Here is a 10,726-nt window from a genome sequence, read left to right on the forward strand (position 1 = left end):
GCAGCGGGGCTTGCTGTAGTCGTGGCCGAGTGGTTAAGGCGATGGACTAGAAATCCGTTGGGGTCTCCCCGCGCAAGCTCGAATCCTGCCGACTACGTTGTCCGCCTCCAGTTGGTGTGTTCCGGCGCAAGCAAAGAAGCGCGCCTCTTTGCTGTTTCTGGTGGTTTTAAAACACCCAATCGCTTGTACCCGCTGCCTTGGAAATAAATTCTTCAGCGTCCGTGAATGGCATTTTGCAGCTGGAAGCAGATGTCGACGCGTTTTGCACAGAGCACCAAAAAAGCGTCTTTTTTGAAGTCCCAGGCACTAAGCATTGGTGGTTCAGTGGTAGAATTCTCGCCTGCCATGCGGGAGGCTCGGGTTCGATTCCCGGCCAATGCAGTGGCTTTTGCAGCAAGCGGCTCCATCACTTGCATCCCCTTGCAACTCGCAACTCAAAAAACCCACTGAAGCTAAGCAGGTGTGAGCCAGGTCAGTACCCGGATGAGGGTGAGCTACAGGAAAAAACAAAGCTTTCAGCTGGAAGCGGTGTTAATGGTGCCGGCGGGGGGGGGCGCTCACCCTGAGGTCTGTGCGGGTCCCAATGCCCCAGTATAGTGACGGAGATGCTGTGTTGTAAGAGGGCGCTGTCTTTTGGATGAGATGTAAAACCGAGATCACAGCGCTCTGTGGTCATTAAAAATGACCACCAAAACCTTTGACAAAAGCTTTTGGTAATTGATGGTCTTCAATAATGCTTCTCCTTTAGGTACATTTTAAATCAGCTGAAAAATGCTGTGAAATGGGGGGGCAATTCAGGCCAGTGTAGGATTTGGGTTACAAGAACCATGAAAATGCACGAGAAAGCCCGTACACTGAATTACACGGCTTTCTATTCAAAGGAGGGCAAAAGAAATTCCCTGAGATCGATTTTTTGCAGCACAGAGAGGATTACTGTCGTGAGGCCGGTTAGCTCAGCTGGTTAGAGCGTGGTGCTAATAACGCCAAGGTCACGGGTTCGAGCCCCGTACGGGCCAGGTCCTTTTCTCCTCTCTTACCAAAGCTGTTAGGTTCCTTTCCGTGGTGAGATGGGTTGTCATGCAACGCTGCCACATAGTGCCGACAGACAAGAGTGTTGCGGGAGAAGAGAAAAGTGTTTGAAGATTTAAGAGTGTCTTAGGTGGAGCCAAAATCAAGTGTCACAAATGCAAGTGGTTGGATTTCCAATGTTTAATATGGTAAAAATAAGCAGAAGTTATCTGCCGGTCATGGCACAATCTGCCATGCTTTTGTCAGATACTGTAAAGTGGTGTCGAACTGGAGCCTCACCATTTGCATATGTGAGGCTCCAGTTATACATCGAGTGTCACATTAAATGACAAAAATGAAGAGAGTTAAAGCAGCTAGAGAGGTTTTCTTACAAATTTTGAGTTGACACAGTTTTGGAAAATGTTTCCTTCACGCTGCACTGTACAACATAGGCAGCCAAGAGTCTCCAAAACAAAACAGAATTGACAGATAGGAGAAAATTCCCACTCGTCCTGAAGTTCCCAAAATCCAGCAGGTGGATTTTGGGAATGGCATACAGACCCCTGGCACAAGTGGTCTGTGCCAGGGGTCTGTATGCCGTTAACCATGCCGCTTAACCCAGTAGCACCACCACAGTCTTAAAGGAAACCGGTGTAACAACATGTCCGGGTAACTTTTTCCATTCACCCGCAGCCCTTTGTGTAAGGATGTGCCACATATGTGGCGTTTTTATCATAGTTATCATAGTTTTCTGATTTTGACCATTTAGATTTAATTGATTGTTGTGTTGAAAAGTCTTTTATTTTTATCACAGTGTAGTTTTCTGATTTTGAGATATGGAGCATTGGCGTTATTCACACAGCAGCTGTATCGACGAGCGGTGAAAAAAGTGTGGTGGAAACGTCGGACCCTAAGGTGGTGACTGCATCGGAGACGGCTGTTAAGACGCTGATCAAAACCAAACGTGTCAAGCCTTCGGAGAGAAATAATAACACGCCTAAAGACTTGGTGTTTGGTGATGTGGGAGACTCAGTGCGGTATATTGCACAGTTAGTATCAAAGGTGGGCACTAATGAGGTGGATAAAAAGCGGGGTTTAGAGAATCTAAGAGCCGCTTTAGCAAGTGTACATTCAGTGTTTCCAAAACTGATCCAGGTTTACGCCGCTAGACTCTTAGACGTTTTTTTCTAAAGAAGATGCTGATCTAACCTCTGGATTTCGTTACCTGATAATGCTATTTCATGGTGCACTGGCGAAGACCCACCGGGATAAATGACTAAACATGTGCATGGTGCAGTCCAGAGAATATTGGATGAACTTTCTCCAAACATCGGGGCGAATGATTTTGTACAGCTGCGTTTGACTGCGGGTGGTTTTAACAAACCCTTGTTCTCACGCAGGAGACAACCCGGAGAATTAAATGCTGCTGATTTTTTAAGCCACATCTCAGACCTCTTACAGAGCCACACAGAAATTCTCACCGATGACAGCCTCCGATTAGTGGTGACGATAGTTAGGAATATGCAGGGGGGTGCCCGTCGAAGATTTAAATCCGTTCTGGGTAATTGCTCAGAAAAAAGCGCACCTTATCGACTTACATTACACGGGCGGTAATCTGTGTTTCACTGGGAGTGTGTACGGTTTGTTGAATGAAGGTTGTACCAATGGGGAAATGTTACAGGGCGCTAAACGAATGCACAAAGAGTTGGGTTTTTCAGAGAATCAGAAAATTAGTTTGTCAGACATTACTGCTTTTGAAAAACATTTAAAGGTGGTCATTAAAATTTTGTACCATGACCAGGGTGATTGGAAATATTTTACAACGGGGCCCACACCACCTAATTCTAAAATACTTTTTGTTCTACTGCATGAAGAGCATTTTTATGGGGTTTTAAATTTTAAAGCTTTTGTGGGGGCGGCATATTTTTGCACTAACTACCATGCGGCGTATAGCCACAAGAACGCACACGCCTGTGTTAAAACTTGTAAAACCTGTTTAGATCCCCAGTGTTGCGAAATTGATGCAGAAATTCAGAATTGTCCGGCCTGTAAGGTCTTTTGTCGTAGCTCTCAATGTTTGGCGAGACACTTTCGGAATGCAGCGACGGGTGTTAGTAAGTGTGAGCGCAGGGTCTTTTGTGAGAAATGTGAGGTTTATAACCTCTCTAGTCACAAATGTAAAGAGAAACTGTGCTCGCATTGTAACAACGTGATCGACACCCCTGACACACATTTGTGCTACATACTGCCTTTGGACAACCCCAAAATTTCAAACAAGTACATTTTTTTCGACTTTGAATGCATGCAAGAAACGGGGACACACATACCAAATTACATCCATGCCCTTCATATTAACAATAAACGAAGCTGGGAATTTTATGGTGAAACTTGTCTAAAGGATTTTGTGTGTAAATTTATCGATAGACGTTTCAAAAACCATACATTCATATCGCACAATGGCAAGGGATATGACAATTACCTAGTAATCAGACAGTTGTAAGATGAAAAGATGGACGTTGAACTAATTAATCAGGGTGGTAAGATAATGTGTATGACCGTAAAAGCTCTGAACATCAGATTTATCGATTCTTTAAACTTTCTACCTATGAAATTAAGCAAACTGTCGGCCGCCATGGGGTTCCCCGGGGGTAAGGGTCATTTTCCACACTTGATGAACACTTCAGAAAACCAAAATTATGTCAGCCCGATGCCGCCGCCAGAACTTTACGGCGTTAACTACATGCTGCAGAGGGAGAAAGCCGAGTTTTTGGTTTGGTATGAAGAATGCAAGGGAAGTGTGTTTAACTTACAGAGAGAGTTGAAACGTTACTGCCAGTTGGATGTGGCAATTCTAAGAGAAGGCTGTGTCAGGTTTTGGGACAAGGTCATGAATATGACCAGACAGACACGCGTGACTGAGTCAGGGGCCGCCTGCGTTGTGTGCATCGACCCCTTTCAGTTTGTGACCATCGCTAGTGTCTGCATGGCCATGTTCAGACTTATGTTTTTACAGGAAGAGACGATAGCGTTGCTACCCCATGACAATTACCACCACCAGCAAAAACGATTTTCTACACCCAGCATTCAGTGGCTTATGTACATCGAACACACAGAGCCCGTTAAAATCCAACACGTGTTAACCACGGCCGGTGAGTTCAAGGTTGGACAAAGCTGAAAGCTCAAAGCTGAAATAAATGTATAAAATTTGGCTTGCATCATAGCAGTTGAGCAATAAAGTCTGTCCTAATTAAAGAGTACCTAAAGTTTGAAAGTACAACATAGAATAAGAATAGAGAAATGGCAAAACGATTTTGTGCCATCTTCCCCATTCACACTATTTTTATGTACCATTTTTTGCTTATTCACGTACTATTTTAATCAAAATAATATTAAGAAAGATCTGTGTGTATTCAGATAGTATTATTATTGTTCATACTTACTCGTCAAAAGAGGATTGCTGAGATATTTGCGGATATACTTCTACGTTTGAAAAACGTGTCCAAAATGGTGACCAACGAATACTAGCAATGCATTGTGGTATATAACCGGAAAATATGCTGGGTTCGATATTTTCTCAACGTATGCGTTTATTAATGTTGTCGATATTATGGTTGAAATTTAACATTGATAATACATCGCGGCTATGTGCCCCCTGCTATGTGCTGATGTGCAATTTTAACGCATGCAGTTAGTAAGGATCGTACTGTTGTATGGTATTATATATAATGACATTATGGAATAGGATAAACGAAGTAATACTAAGACATGTTCTTATGGATTTGTCTTACCTTGAGATATGTAATTGGATTTCAGGATTAACTTCCTCATTCAATGTAGTGGTGATTCTTTGCCTGGTCAGTACCTGGGTGGGAGACCTCCAGCGAACAATTAAGCTTGCTGCTGGAAGTGGTGTTAAGAGACTCTTAGGATCTTCCAGAGGTCTCTATCCAATAGCACTAGTTGCCTTAGAGCTGGCTCAAACATTGCTCAAGAGTCTACCTTTCACAGATGCGCAAAGATGAATGATGGGGGTGCACGCTTCAAGGAGCCTTCCAACTGTAGGGACCGATTAGAGACGATCCGTAGCATGTGTTCGTTTCCATATACGCCCCGTGTCTCAACAGTAGGACAGAGTCAAATACTGCCTCGACACGTAACAGCGTTATATTAAACCGCAGGACTTGAGGGCTGTTTTGTTTGAATGTTCAAGGCATTGGTAAGAGCGTAGGTCAAGGGCCATTGGTGCATCTCCTGTAACTGGAGCAAAAATGCTATTCAAAGTGCAGTGACTAAAATCGTCGTCCACATGTCTCCGTTGTTGATTGCTTTCTGTCTAAGAACGTTCTGTTTTCATGTCCGAACGGGGAGACTTTATCATTCCAACTTGAAGCCACCCTTAAGTCCTCTGAGGTGTGTGTGTGTGTGCTTGCACGTATGGCGTAAAAGGTTTCTTAAACGGAGAGCGAACTTGAAAAAAGTTGCCTCCGCTGCCGCCGCCGCCTCGCACTCCCTGTTCGATTGTAGCAAGAAGGCAGCGGCCACGGCGCTCGCTGTAGTCGTGGCCGAGTGGTTAAGGTGACGGACTTGAAATCTGTTGGGGTCTCCCCGCGCAGGTTCAAATCCTGCCGACTACAGCGTCCTTTGCATTTGGTTGCGTGCGTGCGTGTAAAAGGACCAGCGCCGTTTCGTTTTCGCTGGGACCTTTAACACTCTAAATCGCCTGGACCCGCAGCCTGTGAAATCGATTCTTCAGCACCCACGAAGGACGCTTTGCCGCTGGACACAGATACCGATGCTTTTCTGCAACGAGCTTTCCAGCTGAATTTTCTCGGCAGCTCCGTACTGAACCTGTTCTCCATTGCAACATAGCGGAGGCTCGTCACGTCTATAGCAAGGCTGTGTAGGACCGCATACGCCACAGTGACTTGTACACAGACCACATGAAAGGCAAGCAAAATACACTTTTAAAATTCCAAAGACTCACAAGGTCAGAGGAACAGCGATGACCTGAACAGATCTGTTACAGAAGTCTAGGTTGACCTTTTTAGAGCTGTAATTGCATTTTTGTTTAATAGAAGATCAAATCTACTCGCATGTACCAGCACCTTACAGTTTATTGATGTTAATTCTGTTTAAGTAATAAGATTGCTAACGATGTTGGACTTTAGCCGGTGTTTTTTAGAACAAATTGCTTACACTTCTGTAAGGAATACGCAGTACGTGCCTTTGTCAGTCATTGCTCACCATACCTGTAACTTTCTTATCTAACTCACTTCCTCAAATAGTGAAGGTCCACAAACATAAATGAAAAAAAACCCTTGTTGTAGATGAGGTGCACAAAAAAGCAGCCCCTGATAGTGTATAACACATTTGTACTATTGCAGAGACACATGTAACATATATATATATACTGTATATATTTATATATGAAACAGAAATAGAAACAGAAACAGGAATCGCGTACTCACCTGGAGAATCTCTGTAGGAATATCTAGCATTTATCAATGGAAATAAAAGCTGCTTTAATACAGTGCATGTTCAAACTCAAACCCTCAGCTGCTGTTCTTGTTTGTTTTGGGACAAATTGCAACTGAGCATCGCATGAGCCGTTACGTACCCTTATCTGTTAGGGAATTTCAAGGGAGGAGTTAGGTCAGAATGGGTAGGCTGCAAAACAACAAGTAAAGATTTATTCCAAGATGAAACGTTGTGGCGGTTTTCTTATCTTTTTAGCATGGACTAAACTTTTACGTGTTCCTTATATGCTATATATGTATATATTAGCACCAATGTCGTTCTTAAAAACTAACATGAAATTGTCAGGGACATTCAGCTATATACAAAGACGAGACAGACAAAGTAATAATTCTGTATTAACGTGCCCTACATATTGACGCAATGATCGAACTAACTGACATGTTCTGATTCAGATCCCCTGCAGTTCATGCCAATTAGAACAATAGCAATGCTGAGTCCTCCCCACCCTACCGAGCACAAATTCAGCTGCTCTGCATGTTTTTTCATTGCAATTGAGCTCGGAGCTGGAGATGATCTCCATACAGTTCTGTGTTCACTAGCCCGCACTTGCGTGCTAATTTACGGGTTGTGGCAAATGCTTTTCTATAGTTCATATACATGACGGCAACCTGTTACCGAGGAACCTGAGAGGTTTAAAAGCCTCACGAGCCAGGCAGGACTCGAACCTACAATCTTCTGATCCGAAGTCAGACGCGTTATCCATTACGCCACTGGCCCATAGAACATGCGCTTGCACTCCACCACAGAGAGCTCTACACTGCTACTAGTAGTACACTTCCCCATCTAAATTTTCACAGCAAGAAACTTGTGTTTCCTACTATTTTTATCAGGTTTAAAATATCATCTCCTTAAAACAGAAAAAGTGTTGATGTGTCGTGCTGAAATTCCGATTGATTTTGAATTCAAAGAAAAAAGGTTTTCTTCCAAAACACCATGAAATTGTCACATCTTGCAGACAATAGGTGTATTCCATGTTGAAAAGAGAAGAAAGAAAACCATGGAGCCTTTTACAGGTGTGAGAAGACCTCACAGTCGAAACGCTGTTTCCGTTCTTCTCTTTTCAGCATGCAATAAACCCATTGCTTGTTCCTTTGCAGCCGAGGCATGCTGACGTAGCTACCCAGCTGAACATCTTGCAGACTCTACAGTACTTCTCTCCTGTAGAAGTAAAGCAGGGCTTGCTGGGTGAGCTTTTGCTCCGGTAAATTAGGTCACGTGTCATGTTAAATCACTTCTTCTAAACACAACATTTGCTGGTGCTAGCTTTCCCCATTAAAAAAAAGAGACATTTCCCTTACAGTACATGACATATCGTTTTTATTCTATCAATAAGTATAGAAATTAAACAAAAGAAAAAATGGTGTTGCCAAAGAATGCACAGCTTGGACATGAAAAGTGCCCGATAAATGCCATTTCTCATCATTTCTCTTGGCGTCAGTTCTGCTATTAAATGGGACGGAGGCAACGGGCTCAGAGAGCATGTTAAGTGCACACCGAACGCAGATGTGTCCAAGTGTCTGTAAAAGTGCGGTGCTCCCTAGTGGCTTAAAGTGCCCGCCTAGTAAGCAGGCGATCGTGGGTCTGAATACCAGTGGTGCCTCTCTCCGTGTCTTGTTGTGCCGAATGTCTCATTTCAGACAAACATGTACAGCTTGGTTCAGTTTAATGCAAGAATTCATTTCCTTTCTGGAATAACTTGTTTTTGAAGAAATCCATACAGCTTGTGAAAGATGAAATCCATTTCTTGGTTGTCAGTGGAAAAAGATTGCCGGCTGCAAGAAGCGCAAGTGATTGTTTTCTTTGACCATAAACCTGCAAATGTAGGGAGCACAAGCGGCCGTCAGTCTCTGTGGCGCAATCGGTTAGCGCGTTCGGCTGTTAACCGAAAGGTTGGTGGTTCAAGCCCACCCAGAGACGCATGTCTCAGTTTTTCCAATGTAAACATCATCACCGCTAAAGAAGATGGCGCAGAAGGCTCCACAGTCGAAACGTTGTGCTTCTTTTCTTCTCTTTTCAGCATGGAGTAAACCTTTGTTTGATCCTTTGCAGCCTAAGCATGCTGACGCAGCTACCTTTCTCTTAACGCGCCTCAATCATTATTCACCAAAACGATCAGCAGAATAAGTCACTTTGTGGTGATGTCACTCCTCTGCTTCACAAATGTCCTTAGTGACGGGCCATTTCTTTCTGCCATTTTTCCGGAGCGGTTATGGATTGCTCCATCATTTCCCTCTTACTTTCCATCACTAGATTGAAAAAAAAAACAGAAACAGGCTGACAGGACGACAATCAAATTGCAAAAACTCATCAAAGCACTCGATAAAGTATTTGAATCCACAAGTAGCTACAGATGTAGCCATTCAAAATGGGTGAGGTATTTCACGGCATACCGCGACACGCCCACCGGGGTATCACGCGGTATCACGTGTGTCACGTGACTAGCTATCCGGCGTCGCCTTGTAAAACCGCCAGGGGGAGCTTAACCTCTCATGTACAGCATTCGAGCCTTTAATTTTGAACTGTGTATCACAGCATGTTAATCATCAGTCATTCAAATGTTGGTATATTTTATGAAAGCAAGATTGCTCAGTTGGACAAAAGTACACAACCTACCTTTATCAGAAATATTTATGCATCAAAGCCTTTACTGAAGATATTACTAATAGTATTAATAATGGATGACTTTGGACAAGCTGTATACTCAAAGTATAATTTCTTTAGCACATTTGTACAAGCACTTGGAATCTGTCCAAGCCATACTTTGTCAGGCATTTTGTTTTACTTCAACGGGGCATAAAACCTTCCTTGCTTTTAACAGGGCGTTTCATAATTTCTACTACGAGAATGATTTAAAATGCGACACCTATCATTCAACTAGAGCTTAAAATATCACAAGGAAAAATACACACCGGTATTCCATTTCTCCCTAAACATTGTAAGCTTCGAAGTCTTTAACTAACGTGATACCGGATACGTCAACAAGCATACTTTTAGAATTTGATTAAAAGGGAATATAATATGGAATCGCGTATCTCAAGAATTTAATAACGGTATGATTATATCCGTGTACTGCGGCAGAACTGTGTAGGGCTGTTTCGCCTGCCTGATCATGCGAGCTGTCTTGTAGCCTCCTGGTCTGGGTGCGTGACTACCAACTGGCAGGTTGTGTGTTCAAATCCAGCTGCTGCTGGACCTTCCAGTTTTATTTATTTATTTTTTAATCGCGTAACATAAACATATTACCGTATGCAAACTGTACTGTATACAATATGTATATGTATATTTAATGTCTTAACTGTGCCCGTTTAAGTATTGAATATTCATATCTAATTTTACCACTGAAGGGAAATCTTAACATAAACATACAGTATATGGCTGGTCTCGGTACTTTAAAGAAAAAAATACACACCAGTATTCCATTTCTCCCTAAACATTGTAAGCTTCGAATGAAACCACTAAATAAAGACATAAATATAGAAATCTTAAGATTTGTTTTATTTAATGTTGGTAGCAGGATGAACTGTCAGAGTGTATATTTTGTCGCAAAGTTGCTACAAGATGTTAACAGTGAAAAAGGTATTTAGAAATGAGTTATTTCAAGATGAAAAAGAAAACATACACGAAACATGGTTTCATTACGACCAGAATCGGTCTTGAGATATTTTTAACTTGATTTACAGTATTTGAGAGGTATGTCTTAACACCGATACTACAGTGCTTAAGTACTGCTCACGTATATGTTTCTAGGTTTATATTATGCATTTCATACGGTCAAATTACTTTTGAGCAACTAATAAGAAGCGCGAAACGGTATGCGTTTTAGTTTCGTTTTGTGCTGGAACCCGTGGATTGATTAGAGATATCAAGTACATACAAGTCATTTTTTAAATGTTGTAGTTCGTCTTGAAAAAATGTTATGAGTACATCATCTATCAACAATTACACAGGTTCTGTTTCCATATTGCGGATTTTGGTTAGGTACAGTATTATCAAATCCAGTGGCGCTGTGTGTTACTTTACTGAGTCCCAATCTGTGATTGAAACCTGTAAAACCGGTTTAATTCGTCACAGCCAGCACTCTTCAGGTGTGAGGGTCTTCTGCTCAGAATGAAACGCTAAAATGTTTGTGTATATTCTAATGGTAGTGGGGGCAGGGTGTGTGGGAACAGGTTTGTTCTTC

At 42.5% G+C, this 10,726-nt stretch overlaps 5 non-coding genes across 5 annotated transcripts; 4 read left to right on the top strand and 1 right to left on the bottom strand.

Annotated features, from left to right (window-relative positions):
* The first annotated feature begins 310 nt into the window (after positions 1 to 310).
* On the top strand, positions 311 to 381 carry trnag-gcc (transfer RNA glycine (anticodon GCC)). The gene has a single exon. It is a non-coding gene; the product is annotated as a tRNA-Gly (tRNA).
* A 561-nt stretch (positions 382 to 942) lies between these two features.
* On the top strand, positions 943 to 1,016 carry trnai-aau (transfer RNA isoleucine (anticodon AAU)). Its single transcript has one exon. It is a non-coding gene; the product is annotated as a tRNA-Ile (tRNA).
* Positions 1,017 to 5,560: 4,544 nt separating this feature from the next.
* trnas-uga (transfer RNA serine (anticodon UGA)) lies at positions 5,561 to 5,642 on the top strand. Its single transcript has one exon. It is a non-coding gene; the product is annotated as a tRNA-Ser (tRNA).
* A 1,548-nt stretch (positions 5,643 to 7,190) lies between these two features.
* On the bottom strand, positions 7,191 to 7,263 carry trnar-ucg (transfer RNA arginine (anticodon UCG)). Its single transcript has one exon. It is a non-coding gene; the product is annotated as a tRNA-Arg (tRNA).
* Positions 7,264 to 8,389: 1,126 nt separating this feature from the next.
* trnan-guu (transfer RNA asparagine (anticodon GUU)) lies at positions 8,390 to 8,463 on the top strand. The gene has a single exon. It is a non-coding gene; the product is annotated as a tRNA-Asn (tRNA).
* The last annotated feature ends 2,263 nt before the right edge of the window (positions 8,464 to 10,726 follow it).

This window comes from Lepisosteus platostomus, unplaced genomic scaffold (genome assembly GCF_059453375.1).
Source record: "Lepisosteus platostomus isolate fLepPlt1 unplaced genomic scaffold, fLepPlt1.hap1 Scaffold_48_H1, whole genome shotgun sequence".
NCBI lineage: Eukaryota > Metazoa > Chordata > Actinopteri > Semionotiformes > Lepisosteidae > Lepisosteus > Lepisosteus platostomus.